The sequence below is a fragment of the Manis javanica genome, chromosome 6, assembly GCF_040802235.1.
Source record: "Manis javanica isolate MJ-LG chromosome 6, MJ_LKY, whole genome shotgun sequence".
Taxonomy (NCBI): Eukaryota; Metazoa; Chordata; class Mammalia; order Pholidota; family Manidae; genus Manis; species Manis javanica.
In genome coordinates, this window is record NC_133161.1 from 53,460,848 (window position 1) to 53,483,344 (window position 22,497).

The 22,497-nt window shown below is 39.2% G+C and overlaps 1 long non-coding RNA gene across 1 annotated transcript in view; it reads right to left on the minus strand.

Annotated features, from left to right (window-relative positions):
- Positions 1-984: 984 nt before the first annotated feature.
- The window catches only part of LOC108403477 (uncharacterized), a 42,901-nt gene continuing 21,388 nt past the window's right edge, over positions 985-22,497 (minus strand). Inside the window, exons 2-3 of the long non-coding RNA XR_012132257.1 lie at positions 14,272-14,377; positions 985-3,766 (exon numbers count right to left, since the gene is read on the minus strand). This is a non-coding gene — a long non-coding RNA (uncharacterized lncRNA). The remainder of the gene's footprint in view (positions 3,767-14,271; positions 14,378-22,497) is intronic.

Below are 22,497 nucleotides of genomic sequence, written 5' to 3' on the forward strand. Positions count from 1 at the left end.
GCAGGGTCATGTATAGTTTGTGCTAATAGGCAGGCTTAAGGAATCAAGAGATGGCTTGACTACTGATACACATACACACATACACAGTCATACACATGCACGTATATATATTCCTATATCCCACCAGGGCTTAGCCTGACACCATCGATGAGTGGGTGACACTTCTACTGTCCACATATTCTGAAGGCTGTTTGTTATCCATCCTCTTCCTTTCCTATTCAGGGTCGCCCTTCTGGCTTATTTTAATATGATCTCACCCAGAAAAAGAAAGTTTGCTTGCATATTCCTGGGCCTCCCATATCTTAGAATAAATATGAATTGGCTTAAACAGTGATTGCCAAACTTGAGTGATCAGATATACGACCCCCCACCCCAAAAGAAACCCAGGCATAATTAGCCTTAACTGGGGCTTCTTGTGAATCTCAGCAGTTGTCTGGAATCTTTCTGAGTCTTTGGACTGTGCCTAGATATTCTTGGTTTATGCAGATCTCTGCACCTGTGACTACTCAGAATATAGGAAGTGTCATGGTGTTTAAATCTGTAGCAATACATGGAAGGCTGGGACTCACGACCAATGCTGAGATCAGAATGAGATACTCTGCTAGAAAAACAGGCAGGTACTAAAAGTCAGTTTTTTTTTTTTAAAAAGGCAATCCATTCTTTCCCTTTAAGGGAGAGATTGAAAGTACTGAAGCTGATTCCTTTTTTGTTTTTTTTATTTTGGTATCATTAATATACAATTACATGAGCAACATTGTGGTTACTAGACTACCCCCATCACCAAGTCCCCACCACATGCCCCATTACAGTCACTGTTCATCAGCATAGTAAGATGCTGTAGAGACACTACTTATCTTCTCTGTGCTATACTGCCTTCCCCATGCCCCCCCCACTACATTATGTGTGCTAATCATAATGCCCCTTATTCCCCTTCTCCCTCCATTCCCACCACCCCTCCCCCCAATCCCCAGTCCCTTTCCCTTTGGTAACTGTTAGTCCATTCTTGGGTTCTGTGAGTCTGCTGCTGTTTTGTTCCTTCAGTTTTTGCTTTGTTCTCATGCTCCACAGATGAGTGAAATCATTTGATACTTGTCTTTCTCTGCCTGGCTTACTTCACTGAGCATAATACCCTCTAACTCCATCCATGTTGTTGCAAATGGTAGGGTTTGTTTTCTTCTTATGGATGAATAATACTCCACTGTGTATATGTACCACATCTTCTTTATCCACTCATCTACTGATGGGCACTTAGGTTGCTTCCATTTCTTGGCTATTGTAAACAGTGCTGCGATAAACACAGGGGTGCACATGTCTTTTTGAGACTGGGCTCCTGCATTCTTAGGGTAAATTCCTAGGAGTGGAATTCCCAGGTCAAATGGTATTTCTATTTTTAGTTTTTTGAGGAACCTCCATATTGCTTTCCACAGTGGTTGAACTAATTTACATTCCCAGCAGTAGTGTAGGAGGTTCCCCTTTCTCCACAACCTCGCCAACATTTGTTGTTGTTTGTTTTTTGGATGGTGGCTACCCTTACTGGTGTGAGGTGATATCTCATTGTGGTTTTAATTTGCATTTCTCTGGTAATTAGCAATGTGGAGCATCTTTTCATGTGCCTGTTGGCCATCTGAATTTCTTCTTTGGAGAACTGTCTGTTCAGATCCTCCACCCATTTTTTAATAGAGTATTTGCTTTTTGGGTGTTGAGGCATATGAATTCTTTATATATTTTGGATGTTAACCCCTTGAAACAGATTTTTTCGAAAGTACTGAAAGAGACTGAAAGTAAGGCAGTATTTAAAGTATCTATGAAGCCTCTTTATAAATATATCTTCCAAACTTGTCATTAGCTTATTTATCATTTCATTTTTTTAATGGTTGGAATATCTTTTATTAAGATATAATTTACATATAGAAAAATTCACTCTTAGTGTTATATAGTTCTGTAAGATTTGACAATGCAAATAGTTATATAACTACTGCTACAATCAAGACATAGAACAGTTCCATCAGCCCAAAATTTCCCTGTACCCCTTTATAGTCAATCACTTCGCTGACCCCAAGCCCCTAACAAGCAGTGATCTGTCTTTTGCCCCTGGAGTTTTGCTTCTTCCAGTATGCTATACAAATGGAAATCACACAGTATGTGACATTTTTTACTTGGCAGAAGGCACTTGAGATTCATCTGCACTGTTGGGTGTATCAATGGTTCATTCCTTTTAATTGACGAGTAGTGTTCTGTTTTACCACTGAACCACAGAAAAGGACATTCGTGCTGTTTGCAGTTTTTGATTAAAAATAAAGCCACTGTAAGCATTCACGTGTTTGAATCAGGATTAATCAGAGAAATTCAGTTTCCAGATTCTCGGATTAGTGCCAACAATTTCACAGGTCCTCTTCCCACAGAAGTAATCATCCCAGCCCTTGACCTCAACCTTTCTTGAATACGGAACCCTCCAGGTCTCCAAGAAAGATTTCTTTCACTTCTTGCACAAAACTTCTTAAATCCACATTAGATAAAGTCCCTATATCTTTTGTTTTCCCAGTACTTAAGTCTCTTAAGTCTCTACATTTTAATTAATAAGGAAATATGAGCAAGTCTGTAATATTTACTCATTGTCTTTGCTACATTTTTAAAAGAAACTCCTTTACTTGTTGAGGATGCCCACAGCTTGAGCTTGTCTTTTCCCCTTTTTACACTTGACATTTAAATGGGTGGCCCCAGAAACATACATTAGTTCTTACTTTGGTTTGGTGTATTTTAAATTTCCAGTTAGATTGAACATTTTCCTGTTTTTTCTGAAAATCAAAAAAAGACAGCAGAGAAAATGTCTACAAAGAGTGCTCATGGATAAATTGAGAGATTTTGAAGTTACAGGATATATCTATTCTTTTCAGAGGTGACTCCAGCTTTAAGGAAAGGCAGCAATCCAATTAATAAACCATGTATATCAGGCTCTGGATAGTCACCTCACAATCATCACTTTTTTTCAGAAAGCATGCCCCACGGGTTTCCATTTGGAAAGCAGACCCTCTAGTTGTTCCAGTGCATTTGAAATGTCCCCCTTTCAACAGCATATCCATTGCATCAGACAAGATAAGGCAAGGTTTATTTTTGATGCTGGTTTTATTTTATCAGACGGTAATGACTACCCATCCTTCTGTGTATTTGGAATGGGGCTCTCAGGAGACAGTGGAAAATACTGAGGACTGTTAATTTTTTCATGAGATCATTTTTTTCCCTTGACATGCAATTTGATGCTTAACAATTTTTCTGAAAGTCAAAAGGAGTACTACATTCCCTAATTTTCTCAGGGCTATAAATAGCCCCTCACAAAGCATAATGTATAAAAGAGATGACACTTCTTTATGAAAGAATTTCCACTGAAAAGATAAAAGGAGGTCAGAACTCTTATGTGAGACATGTATTTTCAAGTATTCATAAAAATAGAAATCAGCAGCAGTGGGAAAATTCTTCATGATAGACAGTCACACATAAGATATTGGAGCCAAAGCCATTTTCACAGGCGCCAACTGTAGTTTGAATGGAACCCAGCCAAGAAGCGCTGCTGGGCATTTAGCTCGAGTGCCAAAAAAAAGGGAAGAGTATGTACACACACACACACACACACACACACACACACACACACACACACACACACATCCAGCTTGTAGAGGTATTTGCCAGAAACATTTTTCGGGTTTCTGCCATCTGGGTCCTGCAGCCATCAATCAGGTCCTGTGGTGACTCCAGCTGCTGAGTTCTGCTTCTAGAGGTGGAATAATGTGGGAAAAATGAAAGAGGAAAAATTAGGAGAGCACCGACAGCAGCTGGAAGGATCAGCTGGACTGCATTTAGCTAACATCCAAACTCCAATTCGCTTGTAATGACACTGATGCTCTGAAAACTTGAAGATCTCTGCTTGGCTTGAAACTGATCAGACACATTTTTACTGTTTTTACTATTTAGAGATCATCAGAGATACATAGGGCAATATACAAAACACTGAAAAAAGACCAGGATCCTGGCCCACTGGGCTTGTAAATATATATATGTAGACAACATAGCATTATTTTTAAAATCATTTCTCATCATGATATTGAGCCATTATGTATCAAGTCCTTATCATGTGCCAAACACCAAATAAGATCTTTACATAAACTCTATTTTAAACCTTTTGACATCCCATGAGAAAGCTATTCTCAGCAGCCTCTGTGTAACAGTGAGTGAACTGGCCTTACAGGGGTTAAGTGACTTGCTCAATACCCTACAACGTGTCTGAGATAGAGGTGAGATTCAAATCCATGTTGCAGGATATTTTAGAATCTACACTCTTAACCTCTGCTATACTGCCTTCCAATGCAATCATGTGACGCCAGTCCTCCACAGCCTGGAAAAGTTCCTGTAACTTGCCAGCATACTGAATTTACAATAAGAGGCTAATAGAACAGCAGAGCACAGACAGCCATTCTTCTGGTGTTTCCCATGCAAATAAGTCTCTTCCACCCAGTTCTGCATGAGACTGCTCTATTATACAGCCTTCTAGAGGGTGCACAGAAGTCAGATGCCTCCTCTGGATAATGACAATGACATTGCCCTGGCATCCCATATCCACAGGGCCATGCGTTGGGCCCCTGGGCAGCTCAGTTATCATGGAGATAGCGAATGTGGCTGCTCACTTCTTCCATCCTTATGAGGATGAGTGTTAGGGCTGGAATAAAGCTGAACGTTAACATTACTTCCTGCCAGCAAATGTTGATTTAGCTTTGCTCCATGGGTCTGTGCCCTCTTGGTTGATCACTTCTTGCCATACTCACAGTCACTACACCGAACAAAATGGGGTGTGGAGGGGAAGAAGGAAAAACCATGCAGGGTCAGATTCTTGTTCACCTCGTCACTTGCTTCATTTCTTCTGCACTTAGAACTCTTTTGTCATCAGGCAGAAAGTGAACAGGGTGGGGGGTGGGTAACCGGGCCTGAAGTAATTTACAACCATAGGCAACCAGGTTATTTTATACCAAAATGATACTTTCTCAAAATCTCATCACTCATATCAAAAGTTTTTTTTTTTAGTTTCATTGAAAAATAATTGACATATATCACTGTATATGTTTAAGGCATATGCATGATGGTTTGATTTACACATATTGTGAAATGATTACAATAGGTTCAGCTAATATCCATCTTCTCATACAGAGACAATAAAAAGGAAAGAAAGAAGAAAAGAATAAAGGAAAAATAATTTTCTCCTTGTGATGAGAACTCTCAGACGCACTCTCTTACCAACCGGCCTGTGTATCACACAGCAGGGTTAACTGTCGTTGTCGTGTTGGCCATTACATCCCTGGTACTTATTTATAACTGGAATTTGTACCTTTTGACCACCTCAGAAGCATACCTTAGGGAGTGATATTCTTATGCTTATGAAAACATTGTGTGCAGTTGAACTTGCTTAATCTATGATCATTTGCCTCTTTGAAGATTTGAGGCAAGGGTATTAATGCCATTATAGTGTTAAAACGCATCAGTGATTTGATCACTTGAAATGCTTTAATAAAAATGAATTCTGTTAGCTGATTCTGATTATCCAGCATCAGACTTATAGGCTTTTAAGACATTTTCCAGTTGTCAGATATTTTTCTGTGAGACATTTAAATATTTAGATTCCATTCTTTCTGGGTATTCCAAATACAGGAAATAGATATCTTAATAGCAGAAATATTAACAGGATTACTCTGTGGACCATCTTCCCTAATGGCATTTGAAAATCAAATCATGTTCCTTGATTATGTATCAAACCTTTTTGCTTGAAAAGAAATAGCAGGTAGAAACCCGGGATTCAGTTGTGTCAGGGTTAGGTGTTTGTTAAAGAATACATTATTATGGCCAATTACAGAGTAGAATGTGCCTCACAGGAGTCACTCAACGATTTCTTCAAGAGTAGTAACTATCAATAAAGGATACCTTGTGTGACATTAAAATCTGTATTAAATATGCATTCATCAGGTAGTCATTCATATGTTCAGCAAAACTCCTCATTTTCATACATGTACATGCATGCCACACACACACACACACACACACAGATTTACCCAGTAAAGTATTAGGAATCCCTCAGATGGAAGAAAAATAATTCTGATATATTAAGAAATTGATGCTTTCCATTACAGGTATCTCTTTTTCACCCTGGGGTTTTCCTCCCATTTGAGCTAGACTAGGTAGATCCCATTTCCGCAGAGGAGGGGTCTTACCGCAGTAAAGTAGATTAAAGGCATTTGATGCTCCAAAAAGAAGTCTCAGGCCATGGTTTGGAGTAAACCTTACCCCAGCTCCAGCAGAGAGAACATTCTCCTCCCCCAAACCTCCCTACTTGGGGCTCTCCTTGGACAAGGGAGGCCTTGGGACCAAGGCAGGCAGGCAGGGCCTTGTGCTCGCAGTGCAATGCTGGGCTATTGCTACTGTTGCCTTTAAATTCCTTCTAACTTTGATGTGTTTTGCCAGTGAAGGCTGACAGGATAATGGAGTATGTGCTGTGGACTTGCAGGTGTGACTTGTGCGTTGCCCCCCTTCCTTCTGCCTCTCACCTGCTGGAATGGGTTCCTGGACGCCCATTCCTTCACTCCATGGTGCCCTGGGCTTCCCCTTCTCTACCTTCTCATCTCCCAACAACTTTCACTGTCCTCTACTCACAGCAGGGGGTCTGGGAGTGGGTGAGGGTGTGGGGAGAGTCAGGGCCAGTTTCTGTGTGCCTGAAGGAGCCTCCAGGGTGGGGCGTGGTGGTGGCTCTCCTGATCCCATGCTGGCAGCACTGTGTGCACTTGACCGGCACTCTAAGCTGGCAAGCCTCTTACCCACGCTCCATGAAGGCATGGAACCCATATCAGCATGGAGTGGCAACCCCTGGGGCAGTGCATCCACTGTGGGTTGGAGCAGCAGGAACTCTCTCCTTTGGAAGGAGGGACTGAATCCCCCATCTCTGGCTAGACATGGCCTGTTGCATGTGGAGGAGGAGGGGTGCATGTGCACATGTGTGCCCCAAGTCTGAGTGAGGCTAAGCTGTGTTCCCTGGAGGTTTAGCTACGGAAAGATGTTTCCAAGATCCTTTTAGTGATTAGTCAAATTCATCATGTGATTAAAAGGTTGAGATCCGTGTATTTTCGCTAGCTGGCTGTCAGCTGGGGGCTGCTCAGCAACTACAGGCGGCTTCAGTTTCTGCCAACGGTCTCCATAGGCAGCTCTCAACACGGCTCTCTGCTAGGTCAAGGCCACAAGAAGAATCTCCCTCCTCCATCCCATCACCTTTGACATGTCCAATTGGCTAGAAGCAAGTGACAGCTCAGCACCCACGGTCAACGGGAGAGGGTCAGGATTATAGCAGCGGGACATGAGGAAGCAGAGATCACCAGTCTCCCTGAATACTGCTGACCGCGTCCAGCATATGGCTCCTTCCTTCAGCAAGCTTACATTTTAGCTGGGGAGACAAGACTAACACTTCTGAATCATTAGGGCAATGAAATACCTTCATGACTTCTAGGAAGAAATCTCCTATCACCACCACCTCACCCCACCTTTCTTTTAATGATTCTGATAAGAATTAACCAAGGAGTAATTTTAAGCACTGGACCAATTTGTAGTTCAAAGGTAAGTAAATAAATAATTTAATCATTTGTGTTACAGGTGGCTTTTGATAAATTACCTCCTCTGGTGCAGAATATTATTCTATTTTTATAACTGAAAAGGGGAAAGGCTTCCTTCTTCCCTTTCCTTATGCCCAGGCCCATGGAGCCCTCCAAGGGAAGCTGAGTAGTGTGAGCCTCCTCTGCATCTAGTCTGCAGCTGCTCTTCCCCAAAACCCTTATGCAGAGTGCAGGTAGGAGGCAGAGACTGGGAGCCAGCTATCGTAGAGATTTCATCCAGCACTTGGTAAAGGCAGGTTTGGGACAAGATCAGACTTCCACTGCCAGGCTAGGAAGATCGCAGCATTCTGGAGATGTCATGCTAAGTGCCCCTAGTGTGAAGGAAATTCCTGAGGTGGTAAAGATTCTGGAGAGCAGGGAATGGCCTGCAATGTGGAAGAGAGGGAGTGGGGACACACAAGGAAGGAGAAGTTCACATTAAGAGTCTCAGACTTTGCATCACAATCTAACCTGGACCCCTGTAAAGACTAGAATGATTCCCAGTAGCCTCTGAGGTGGGGTGGCTCACCCACCCTAAACAGAGAAGACGCTTACAAAGGCAAATCCTGTGGTATATAAGCTACTCAATCAAATTATTGCACTATAATAAGAAAATTAAGTAGAGAATGTCTGATGATTAATAGAACAGAGGGTTTTGAAAACCCTTAAGGTGAGGAAATGATAAACTCTTAAGCAAAAATTGGAACTACACTTAGTTTTTCCAGAACACCTTCTATTTCTATTGACATCTTAGTTAAGTGACCTCCAAAATTCACTCCATGGTCGGTAACTTGTAGACAGGATCCTGGAATGTTTTATAGAAAATAATTTAAAAATGTATGATATAGCTATAATTTGTATCTTGCCACAAGGAAGATGCTAGGCAGACTCTGGGATAATACCAAGTGGAAAATGATGCTATGTATTAGGTAGGCCATGTTAGAGCATTAAATGTTTTAGGCGGATATCTCCATCTCATTTTACCCATAGAAAAACCAGCACAATGACATTAAATTATACCAACATCCTCTGGAATTCTTAATCTTGTTCTATGCATATTTGGGGTCAAATTTTCATTCTGTAACCTCTGGTAAATTTTTCTTCTACCGCAGATTAGACTGTCTTACTTTTCTTCATCCAATAATTATTGAGTACTTTTTATGGGCAAAGCACTGTGCTACGTAATAGAAAATGCAATGAATGATAACTGTGAATGGATTGTGCCCCATTGCAACTTAGACTCTAGCAACTTTCTGTTTGGCAGTCATTCTTCTGTCAAGTCTTGTGTGATGGAATGTATAAATGAAACAGTCTGCTCATATTTCAACCATAAGCACACACCTTTTCATTCAGGAGTTTGGGTAATGATTTTTTCTAAGGTCAATTACAAAATCTAAAAACTTACTGATCTTGTTTTACACTATTGTGATTTTCCTTATCAGTCCTCCAGTCTCTTTTGCAGGGCTGAATCAAGCATGATATTCTTTTCATTTATTTTTTTTGTTTCATTGTTATTCTCTTAATATAAACCTCTTTGATTGCTATCAACTGTGAAAAGAGTTCGTGGCTAAACACAATAGATGTATCTCTGAAGCATTGCATGCAAATTGAATTTTTGTAAATTCAATCACATTTATACTTGGACTATCATTTCAGAAGTATAGTACAAAAGAATGTACAGGGTTATGAAATGGTCAAACAATTTCTGATGCCCACTTGGAATTATTAAATGAATATACCTATGTCTTTTCACTTCATATAGATTATACAAGCTCTGATCAATGAAAGGGACATAGAAAAAAATCCACTGTCTAACATTTTACCTGAGTATTGAACATTTTTCTGGAAACCCTGCCTGCATTTTAAACTTAGGAAGCTGAATTCACGTTGGTGCTTTTCTCTGATTGACTGGTTCACTTATTTCACTCACAGGGAGGAGAGTTGAAGCTCAACTCTCCACAGTTTAAAATTTTGCCATTAGGTTATTCTGATAGTTTGGGATATCATCTGGAATACTTAATCCACTTCTGATCTTGTCTGACACTTTGGAAGTGTTTCTGTTTTCTCTTTTCAACATGAGTCAATGTAGTTCAGGGTGTAAATCCTCCTGAAAATTTTAAAAAGGAGAGGGATATAGGCGTAGAATGGAGCTGACTTTTGCTGAGTGTTTTCTGTGTCATGTCCAAAGCCAGGTATTCTAGATACATCATTTCTCATTTCATCCTATATTAATGCTAGGAAGTATATTAATGTATCCCTTTGACAGTTAAGGAAACTAGTAACTTGCCTGAAGACACACAGTAAGTGCAGTGTGATATAGGGGAAGGATGGAAATTGGGAATCAGTCAGATATTGATTTTGAATACCTGCATGGCACTGGAAAAGAGGTTTAACCTCAATAAGCCTTAGCTTCTCCAACTAAAGAAAAGGGCTAACACTATTTCCTTCCAGATTCATTGTGACGATAATAATATATGCACAATATGTAGCATATGATCAGTAAATTACAGTGATAGTTATATACTGAACTCAAGCTCAAGTCCAAACTCACCAACTCACCAACTCACAGCATTTTTTCCAAGACCCCACACGTAGAAAGTAGTGGCCTAGCTAAGGAAACCTAGAAACATAATAATTCCCCACAGAATGGTATTCTTGGAAAAAAACCATGAAAAATTAGGGTATCTCTGTTTTTTCCTTTTTTTCTTTCTAGGTTTCCCTAACATCAATCAGCAAAAAAACTGCCAATGTAAGAGCTCTGAACAAGCTGAATTCCAATCCTGACTCTGATGTGAGCTGCACAACCTTGGGTGAGTCATTTAATCCTCTGGGCACCTGCTTCTTACATTAAAATGGCGAAGCTGGATGAGATGACCTCTAAATGCCTTCCGGCTCTAAAAGTCTGTGATTCTCATCTGCCCAGAACCTGGGAGTCTTTGTGTGACTCTTTTCTGTAATAGGTCTGTCAGGCAGAAACTATACCTAAGGAAGCGAATGATCACTTGATCATTTAAAAGCCTGTTTCCTTGTTCTCTGTTCCAGTTTATCAGGAATCTTGTCACTGAACCACACATGTAAGCTGGAGCCAGAAAAAGTACCTACAATAGAGCTGCTTTCAGTCAAGAAACCAACCAAAGAAGTTGATGATGAGAGATAACGGCTGGTCTGCACGTATTGTAGACCATGTAACTTTCCATGTCAAATTAAAAATTGAAAAGGCACTTTGAACAACAAGAGCAGCTTTTCTGTAACTTCAGTATCTGCCATCTGCAAACAAAATTAACCAGCTGAAGGCCATTCAATAAAAGACTCACCTTCTGTTGCATTTTGTCTGGTCCAACAATCTGTGTTTTAATAGATATAAGGCTATATCAACATCAGCCAGTACTTAAAACACATGGCCCAGTGCTCTCTTCCAAGGATCCTTACTGTGGTTAAACCTGAAAGCTAAAGGTATAATTAATTAAAACTATCCTGGCTCCCAATTAATTCTCCTGGTTTATATTTTTTCAATCTATATCTTTAAGAACATATGACTCAACAGACAAGTAAATAAATAGTAATTGAGTATCTGCTATTTGCCAGGCTCTTAGGTAGGCATTGTGGGGACAGTGCAAAGACAAATGATTTTTAAATGAACAAAACATGATATCTGCCTTAAAGAAGCTAATGGTTTAATAATTTCCCTAACTATGAAGTATTTTTGAGCCCTAACACTTAAACATGGGATCTCAGCTAAAAAAAAAACAAAATTTTAAGGTTTGAAATGAATTTTCCCTACAGATGGAGGAAGCTCAGCTCATAGGGAGTGATGTTGAAGGGAGTGACAGAGGAAGGAAGGACAGTCCCTCCTAATTCTCTATCCCCACCTGTCAGGTTTGATGATTCTTTCCATATTTCTTTGGGTTTGTGATCCCAATCAGGGCATAGAGCAGAGCATGCAACAAGTGGGCTGGCAAAGTTGGCAGTTAGTAATGCTATCTTTTGAGATGCCTTTCACCTCATTCTAATTTATATGTATGAGAATAAGTGAAAGATTAAGAAAGTCTTGTTCAAAATTGGACTACATCAAACTGAAAAGCTTCTGTACAGCAAAGGACACCACCAATAGAACAAAAAGGCATCCTACAGCATGGGAGAATATATTCATAAATGACAAATCTGATAAAGGGTTGACACCCAAAATACATAAAGAGCTCATGCACCTCAACAAACAAAAAGCAAATAATCCAAATAAAAAATGGTCAGAGGAGCTGACAGACAGTTCTCCAAAGAAGAAATTCAGATGGCCAACAGACACATGGAAAGATGCTCCACATCACTAGTCTTCAGAGAAATGCAAATTAAAACCACAATGAGATATCACCTCACACCAGTAAGGATCACCATGATCCAAAAGACAAACAACAACAGATGTTGGCGAGGATGTGGAGAAAGTGGCATCCTCCTACACTGCTGGTGGGAATGTAAATTAGTTCAACCACTGTGGAAAGCAGTATGGAGGTTCCTCAAAAAACTCAAAATAGAAATACCATTTGACCTGGGAATTCCAGTCCTAGGAATTTACCCAAAGAACGCAGCAGCCCAGTTTCAAAAAGACAGATGCACCCCTATGTTTATCGCAGCACTATTCACAATAGCTAAGAAATGGAAGCAACCTAAGTGTCCATCAGTAGATGAATGGATAAAGAGGATGTGGTACATATACACAATGGAATATTATTCAGCCATAAGAAGAAACCAAACCCTACCATTTGCAACAACATGGATGGAGCTAGAGGGTATTATGCTCAGTGAAATAAGCCAGGCAGAGAAAGACGTGCCAAATGATTTCACTCATCTGTGGAGTATAAGAACAAAGCTAAACTGAAGGAACGAAACAACAGCAGACTCAAAGACTCCAAGAAGGGACTAGTGGTTACCAAAGGGAAGAGGGAGAGGAGGGCAGGTGGGGAGGGAGGGAGAAGGGGATTGAGGAGCATTATGATTAGCACACATAATGTAGGGGTGTCATGGGGAAGGCAGTACAGCACAGAGAAGACAAGTAGTGACTTTATAGCATCTTACTACACTGGTGGACAGTGACTACAATGGGGTGTGGGGCAGTGGACTTGATAATATGGGTGAATGTTGTAACCACAATGTTGTTCATGTGAAATCTTCATAAGGTTGTATATCAATGATAACTTAATAAAAAAAAAAAGTCTTGTTCAGCAACCATGTAACTCACAACATGACTTTTGCTATAATCAAGTGATGGGTAAAGGGAAAAGCAAGTAGGAGAGGTGGGAAATCATTTCTTTCTCCGTAGTTACTCTCTTAGTCAAAAGGAGAGAATTAGGCTATGACGGTTTATGATCTGATTTGATCATGGAAATTTAATTTAAAGGCTGATATCTGCATGTTGAGATTTGTGATACTGAAGATTTTACTCCAAGCATATTATCTTACTGATTCACAGTTTATAATCAGAACCCTGATTAAATTGTAGATATGTTTTCTTTATACATTATTATTGATACACATACACAAATCATACATAGGATGCATATTTTACTTATCCATATTACATACAATGAAGAGAATGGATGCTGGCTGATACTGAATATATAATTCATGAGCTTTTAATATTACTTCTCAAAAGGTTTGAAAAAATCAGAACCTTATCATGTTCTGCATTTTGAACTTGCTGAACACAATACTGTAATTATTTTTCTATGAAGTGTGGTAAAGAAATATGGAACCTTTAATGAGTCTCCGCAGGGAAAATACTTGATTGTCAGCATCTTGCTGACCCCCTCATTGCACTCCCCACCACTACGATCCTGATTTAGGACCCTACAGCCTCTGCCATCATTTCCTGTCTTTCCCCCTACTAATCCCTCCCTCCCACACTTGCCAGATTTACAGACATAAAATTCCACATTCTTCATAACCTTCACCTTCACAGTCTTTAGTGTCTCCCCAGTGCTTGCAAGACACAACTTAAATACCTGAATTTCACACACAAAGCTCAGGTAACTGGCTCCAGCATACTGACGTAGGCTTGCTTTGGTCCAGTAAAGCTGGGACTTCACCACGGAGCCTTTGTCGACACCTCTTTCCCGCCTAGAGTGCCCTTTCTCTCATTTGTCATTCTTAATGCCCTACCCATTCCTCAAGGTTTTTTCCACAACTCCCTCCCAAATCGCTCTAGCCAATAAGAGTCTCACAGCCTGCATTCCACCATAGTCAGGTAAAAACCATCCTCTCCTGCAGCCTCACCTCTCTTGCATTTCTATTTAACTTCTGTTATCTGGTTTATGTCTTGCTTCTGATGGGGTCAGGGACCGTAAATTATACTCTTTCCTAATCTCTAGGCATCTGGGAAAACAGGAGCTTTGTTGATTTTGTGTGTTAAAAAATTTTTTTTTTATTTTGATGATTCTATAAAGGAGCCAGTTGATCCATTGTCAGGAAGACTGAGAATGTTTAGTTAAGAAAAAGAGTGATACTAACAGTCCTCAGAAAGTCAAAGTGGGCTGTTTTTTTGTGATGCTGACAATTGGTTTGGATATACTTGGTCAGTCATTTAACTCCTAGAGCAGGTAAGACTTACGTATCATTTGCCCTTATTGGAGACACAATGGAAGTGGTAGTAGCTTTTTATATTACCACTTTTCCTGGTGATATCAATTTCCATCAGTCTCCAAAGGAGAGTTGTCCTGTTGGAGGAAAAAGAGGAAAACACTTGTGAGGTCAAGTGTAAATGAGACCTGTAGAGTACTTTAACAAAGTAACACTAAGAATCCCAGGGCTGTCAATGGATTGGGAAAAATGGCCAAGTAGGGAGGGGCAAATAAACTCAATGGTCCTAAAACTCAGAGATTCCCACTCTCTTGGAAAATGTCTTTAATGATTATTGCTTCCACCAACACAATGGCCTCAGGGGTACTGCTCCCCTTTAAAGCTGCAGCTCTAAGATAAACCATTCTTCCCTCCATCCATCATGTCATTTTCTGTGAAGTTGAAAGATGAATGTCCATGTGGGCAGGAACCACCAAGCCATGCCTGTGAATTCTTGCCTCACAGGTTTTTCTTCCCTTTCATGGTCATTACTGGTCCCACCAAGTGTAAAGGCATGCGCCAACTTCCTTACACTACCTGCACCTGAAGGACAGAAGGTGTGGCTCCTTTTAGCATTTGGGGAAACTGGCTCCTCACATATGGAATAAGAGTTAATCTTAATACAATTGATTTGGATGACCATCTCAAGTCATATTTTTACAAGGGAGAAGGGAATAGACTTTTCCTCATTCTTCCTACATAGAATACTTGATGCTCATTTTAGTCTTTTGAGTATCTTTTCCCTAAGAAAGTAGACCATGCAGTTTGGATAGGAAGGAGACAACAAGAGGATTTTTTTAAAAAGAAGTCCTGGCTTCTATACCTTTTAGAGATAAATTACATTTGAGTAGGTTAGAATAAGGCTGGAAAAGGAGGAGTATTAGTCTTGAAAGGAAAACTTCAAAAATAGACAGATGTATATAGTTGTTTGCTACACAAAATGAATATTTTCCTTATAAAAGATATTGAAGTGCAATGAAAGTATTGTCAAGCATTGGTGCCTGTGACCACACCTAGCAATGCAGTAGGCACTCAGTAATTCTTTGTTGAGTTCATGAGAGTATTAGACAACAGGGGTGTAGAGCCAAGATCAGAATAATGGCTACCATTTTTGGATTTAGCTAGCTATTGATTCTCTGTTACCTGTAATCCTTACAAGATTAGAAATAATAGGATTGTTGCTCCTACTCTTTCAGGTGAGGAAACAGAGGTTTTACTGAGCCTAAGAAACTTGCTTGAGGTCACACAGCTAATGAATGGTTGAGTCAGTGTTAGATTTTAGTGGTCTTAGTAAACACTTACCTTTTTTTCCTACCACACCAATGGTGTAGGGGGAAAAAAATAACACCTCCAGTCAGAAGATGCAGATTCCTTTCTCTAACAAATTTCTTTCGTCAATTTGATCCTTGCCATGCCAACCCCCACCTTGCTCCTTTCCATGATATCACTCATGTCAGAGCATCTTAAGAGAGTCTCCGAGCTTGATTAGCTCAACACTTCAGATGGTCTCTCAGAGGCTTCTAGATGCAAAGGGGCCACAGCTAAATATCTAGATGCAGAAGTATTTGGAAATAGGTGACAAAGCTGCTAAGGGCTTAGATGAAGCTTGCAGGAAGCGTTTGACTTAGAAGTGCAGGTCTTAGAGTTCGCATTTGTTAGGATGCTTTTGGTTGCAAGTAATAGGAAAAGAGAATGGAAATTTGTCTCACAAGAGAGAAATTCAAAAGTAGCATAAGTTCCAGGTACATTGGATAGAGCTCTCCAATGCTTCCACCAGGGGCCTATTTCGTCTTTTCTTAAAGTTATTACAGTACTATTAACTATATTCTCTATGCTATACTTTTCATCCCCATGACTTAACTATTTTATAATTGAAAGTTTGTACCTCTTTATCTCCTTCACCTATTTTGCTCCCCTTCACCAGTTTATTCTTTGTATTCATGAGTATTTGTTTCATTTGTTTATTTGTTCATTTGTTTTTTAAATTCCACATATAATTGAAATTATATGGTATTTGTCTTTGTGTGACTTATGCCACTTATAATACCTTTTAGGCTCAAAATGTTTTTGCAAATGGCAAGATTTCCTTCTTTTTTATGGCTGAGTAATATCCCATTGAATATATTACCACATCTTCTTTGTCCATTCATCTACTGATGGACACAGAGGTTGCTCCCATGTCTTGGCTCTTGTAAATATGCTGCAATAAACATAGGGGTGCATATATTTTTTTGAATTTGTGTTTTGCTTTCTTTGAATAAATACCCAGAAGTAGAATTGCTGGGTTGTATGCTATTTTTATTTATAATTTTTTGAGGACCCTCCAGACTATTTTCCATAGTGATGGCACTATTTTATATTCCCACAAACAGTGCACAGGGGTTCCCTTTTCTCCACATTTTCACCAGCACTTGTTATTTCTTGTCTTTTTAATACCAGCCATTCCAACTAGTGTGAGGTAATATCTAATTGTGATTTTGATTTGCATTTCCCTGATGGTGACTGACAGTGAACATCTTTTCATGTACCTGTTGGCTATCTGCATGTCTTCTATTTTTGAATCATATTATGTAGGGTTTTTTGGTGTTGAGTTGTATAGTATTATGTATATTTTGGATATTAACTCCTTATCAGATACATCATTTGCAAATATATTCAGCCATTCAGCAAGTTGCCTTTTTGTTCTGTTGATGGTTTCCTTTGCTGTGCAGAAAACTTTTAGTTTGATGTATTCCCACTTGTTTATTTTTGCTTTTGTTTCTCTCACCTGGGAAGCCATATCCAGAAAAAAAATTGCTAAGGCTGATGTCCAGGAGTTTACTGCCTATTTTCTTTTAGGAGTCTGTGGTTTCAGGTCTTACATTTAGGTCTTTAATACATTTTAAGTTTATTTTTGTGTATGGTATAAAAAGTGGTCTACAGTTTCATTCTTTTGCATGTAGCTATCCAATTTTCTCAATGGTATTTGTTGAAGAGACAGAGACTCTCATTACCCCCTTGTATATTCTTGCCTCCTTTCTTATAGAGTGATTGACCATATAAGCTTGGTGTTCCATTGATCCATGTGTCAATTAGTGTGCCAGTACCATACTGTTTTGATTACTATAGCTTTATAGTATATAGTACAATAGTTTTGGAATTAGGGAGTGTAGGATCTCCAATATTGTTCTTTCTCAAGATTGTTTTGGTTATTGGGGGTCTTTTGTGATTCAATACTCACTTTAGTATTATTTACTCTAGTTCTGTGAAAACTAGATTGCTTTGGGTAGTATTTTAACAACACTGATTTTTCTAGTCCATGAGTACAGTATAGCTCTTTTTGTCTCTCCCACTTGCAGTTGTCAGGCTTTGTACTCAGCTGATTTCTCTTGTAGATGATACAAGATGGCTGCCAGAGATGGTTGAAACTGGGTTTCCTCGGCCTCAAGAGATACAGAAGAGAGAATGGGGAGAGGGGAGGGAAAGAGCATGATTTGGGAAGGAACCATGGAATATAATCGCTTTCCTTTAGCCAAATTAAGGTTATTTAAATTGCATACCTCTTCCTGGATTTATAATGGTTACCAGAGGAAAGCTATGTACTATTCTGGGGGCAAATATCTGAGAAAAGGGGATGTTCTCTTAGGAAGATAGAGTAGGATGGACTCTGGGGGAGCAACATTAAAGTGCTACTTTAGGAGAGGGCTCAGATGATTAAAAATTAGGTAGCTGACAATGGTCCCGTGAGTGGCCAAGTGGACTATGGCCTTGAGGCAGATCTTCCCAGTCCAACATACAACTGAAATTTGGGGAAAGTATGTAACATACATATGTACATATTTTCAGCTTCTTAAAAGAGAAGTCATAATATATTTTAGGCATTTCATTGAGAAAACTCTGATAAGCAGTGTTGCCAGATTTACAAAGAAAAAAGTTAACTTTTAGGCAAGTAACTACACATTCAAGGAGATAATGCTGTTTACTTTGAATAGTTTAGATAACTTGCATCAAATACTCATTTTGTTTTTGTTTTCTGTAAATCCTGTAGAACACCCCATTTATACCCATATACATTCTCAGTGGGAGACAGCTCATGGCGAAGGGTTGGAGTGTGGACTTGGAGCTAGACGGCCTGAGCTGAACCCTCCACCCTGCCGCTTAACAGTGTCTCAGGTAAGTCATTTAACTCCGTGATTCAGTTTCCTCCCCATGTAAAATGGCAATGATAAGAAGAACACTAATAAAGATACTCAGAGAATTAAATGAGTTAATAAATGTAAAATGCTTAGGACAGTGACCGGTCCTATTATAAGTACTGTGTGTAAGGTAGATAAAACAAGCGTCCCAGTATTTACAAAGAAATGGTCTACCCTGCACTTACTCATGTAACATGTGGTTATCACACACTTCACTACATGCTCCTGGCCTTTGAGGGCTTATTTGTTTGGTGTTCAGAGATGCCCCCTCAAGATCCTGATTTTACTCTTTACAACTCCTGCTTAAATCAATGGTCCAAAATCTGCTAGCAACTGACTTGATAGGTCAGCTTCTCTTATTTCATAGATAACAAAATGGAAGCTCAGAATTGCCAGCTGTCTGGTGTTTAATGGGGACTTTTTTCCCCTCCCTCCCCACAATTTTTTTTATAGTTCACCTATCATACTTGTGTGCAATTGAATGCCTCTCCCATACACTACACTTGCCAACTCTATCTCCAGTAATTATTCTGTTTTAGTCCACTGCGATGTACCTGCCAACAATCTGAAATGTGCAGGTGGTAGCTGCTGAGCACTGCCTGCCTCGCTCTCTGTCCTATTTGCATGCACCCTGTGGTGGCAACCTAATGTGATGGCTCTGACACCGCTTACAATGGAGACAATGACAGGAGGCCAAGGCTGCACAAGTGCCTCTTCTATTTACCATCCAGATGATTTTTTTTTTTTTTTGCATTACCTTTCCCTTCTTTTCCTCAAAAAGAGACAAGGTAAGAGCCCGCACACACTATGCTTTAGGCTGGTATGAGACACTCGTGAAATACAAGAAATTAAATGTCCTCAGACAGCCCTATCTCTCCCCACCACCTCTGCTCCTTCCTCATCCACATTGCATCTACTCTGAACAACTGAACATAATACAATTCATTGGTGACTCTTTTGACTCATGAGAATATGTTTTTATCTTGACTTTTTCTCAACAGAGATACCTTTTAAAATGTAGTCTATATTCCTTTAGGGAATGTGACAGGTAACATCTAAAAATGATAGGTTTTGCTCTAACACACCCCATTTGTGCTCATTGATACCTTTCTCTTTATTTCCTCAAAAAAAGAAAATATTTGAAGCTGGGATCTTCTCAGATTGAACTGAACTTAGCCATTTAAAAAAATTCATTACTTCAAAATTGCTGAGCTATATTCTTTCAATTATTTTTGAATTATGGAAAAAGTATAGTTTTCCCTTTCTGACGATGGACTCCAACCATTTTACTAGTATGACACAAAAACAGCGATCAGCTCCAATCCGACGAGACTAGTTTTTCGTGAAGAGTGAAAAGGAATCCAAATTTGAAGTAGCATGTTTGGAGGCCTTAACATCATGAATTTCTGAAATTGCAAACCTGAGTGTGCAATTATCACATTTTTGTCTCAATCTTTTTTAAAGTGCTTCTGTTAAAACTCTCATTTTGAAGCAGCTCCAATAAACTATTAGTGACAAAAAGGCAAGAAGCAGAAGCTTCAGACATTTTCTGAATTTATTCTCTGAGTAAATGGTTACCAGAGGAAAGCTATGTACTATTCTGGGGGCAAATATCTGAGAAAAGGGGATGTCCTCTTAGGAAGATAGAGTAGGATGGACTCTGGGGGAGCAACATTAAAGTGCTACTTTAGGAGAGGGCTCAGATGATTAAAAATTAGGTAGCTGACAATGGTCCCATGAGTGGCCAAGTGGACCACTTGCCTCTTACAGGCTCTCCCATTTTCAGAGCCATGTCCTTGATCGCCATTCTCTTCTCTTAGATATGCCTCAGACCCGCTCTTCTCTCCAGCTGCTCCTGATTCTTTTTCTCCGCTCTATCCCAAAATGCTAACCACCTTGGGCCTCTATCATTAACATTTTTTTCAAAGATATAGTGAAATACAAGGACACACAGGAAGCATGGCTCTATCCTGGTAGTATAATGGGCTGTGTCCAATTTTTCTTTTTTTCCCTACCCCAGGTGCTCACTCTCAGATTAACTTAACTACTTGTTAGATGTCTCAACACTCAAAACTGAGGCTGAAAAGTTGCATGGTTGTTTTAAGGACTGATTGTTTTATGGTCTAAAAAGGTCTTAGGTGTCTCATGGGTAAGAACCAAAGAAGGAAATTTGGGATCAAATGAGTTACTTCCTTTATTTTGTAAATGAAATTGAGGCCAAGAAAGGTAAAGTGACAAGTGATTTCATTTATACATTTTTTTCTACCTGTTTTTATTGAGCACCAAGTGCCAGCTACCACACCAGGTGTACAGAGCTGAGTAAAAACTACACGCACTCAGGAGAAGCTGACTTGTAGGAAGTAGGCACGTAAAGAAATCATTGTAACCCATGTGGTAAATACAATGAAAGGATGCTGAAAGTAGAAGTTGAGGAGAGGCATGGGAATAAGCTTTCACCTTTGGAGGGTGGCAGAGACAGAATATACATATATAAAATCTTCTTTATCCATTTTCCCATAGATGGACATTTGGGTTGTTCCATTTCTTGGCTATTGTGAATAATATTGCAGCAGGCATGGGAGTGCAAATAACTCAGATCTCAATTTCATTTCCTGTGGGTATACAGCCAGAAGTGGGATTGATAAATCATATAGTTGTTCTATTTTGGATTTTTTGAGGAAGTGTGTTCCATAGTGGTTGTAGCAATTATATTTCCATCAGTAATGCATAAGCATTCTTTTTTCTCCACATCCTCACCAACACATGTTATGTCTTCTCTTTTTGAGAACAGTCATTCTAATAGGTGTGAGGTGGCATCTCATGGTAGTTTTGATCAGCATTTCCCTGATCAATGATGTTGAGTGTCTTTTCATGTACCTGTTGGTCATTGTAAATCTTCTTTGAAAAACTATCTATTCAGGTTCTCTGCTCACTTTTTATTTGGAACGAGATATTATTAGATAGATAGTTTGTAAATATTTTTGTCAATTCTGTAGTCTGCCTTTTCATTTTGTGGATGGGTTCATTTGCTGTGCACAAGATTTTAGTTTGATGTAGTCGCACTTGCTTATTTTTGCTTTTGTTGCTTATGCTTTTAGTATCATAGCCAAAAAATTGTTGCCAAGAGCAATGGCAAGGAGCATTTTCCCTATGTATTCTTCTAGGAGTTTTAAAAATGTTTTCAGCTCTTATTTTTAAATCTTTAATGCCTTTCAAATTAATTTTTGTGTGTGGTGTAAGATAGGAGTCCCATGTAATTCTTGTACATGTACCCAGTCTTGCCAACACCATTTATTGAAGAGATTATCCTTACCCCATTGAGCATTCTTGGCTCCTTTGTCACATCTTAAATGAGCACATGTAAAAAGGTTTATTGCACTCTCAATTCCCTTTCATTGGTCTGTGTGTCTATTTTTACACCAGTGCCATACTATTTTGATTATTACAGTTTCGAATAGTTTGAAATCAAGAAGTGTGATGCCTTCTGCTTTGTTTTCTCAAGATTGCTTTGGCGTTTTGAGGTCTTCCATGGGTCCATTTAAATTTTAGGACTTTTATTTTTTTTCTATTTCTGTGAAAAGTGCCACTAGAATTTTGATAGGGATTGCATTGACTGTATAGACAGCTTTGGGCAATATGGACATTTTAATAATATTATTTCCTCCAATCCATGAACATGGGATAACCTTCCATTTATTTGTCTTCTTCAGTTTCTCTCATCAGTGTTTTATAATCTCAGGTACAGGTGTTTCACCTCCTTAATTAAATTTATTCCTTAGTATTTCATTGCTTTAGATGCTACTATAAATAAGATTGTTCTCTGTATTTCTCTTTCAGGTATTTTGTTGTTAGTCTTTAGAAACACAACTGATTTTTGTGTGTTCATTTTGTATCCTACAACTTTACTGAATTTGTTAATGTTAAAACGGTTTTTTGGTGGAGTCTATATAATTTTACTTCATCCATTCCAATTTGGGTACCTTTTGTTTCTTTTTTGTGCCTAATTACTCTGGCTAGGACTTCCAAAACTATGTTGAATAGGA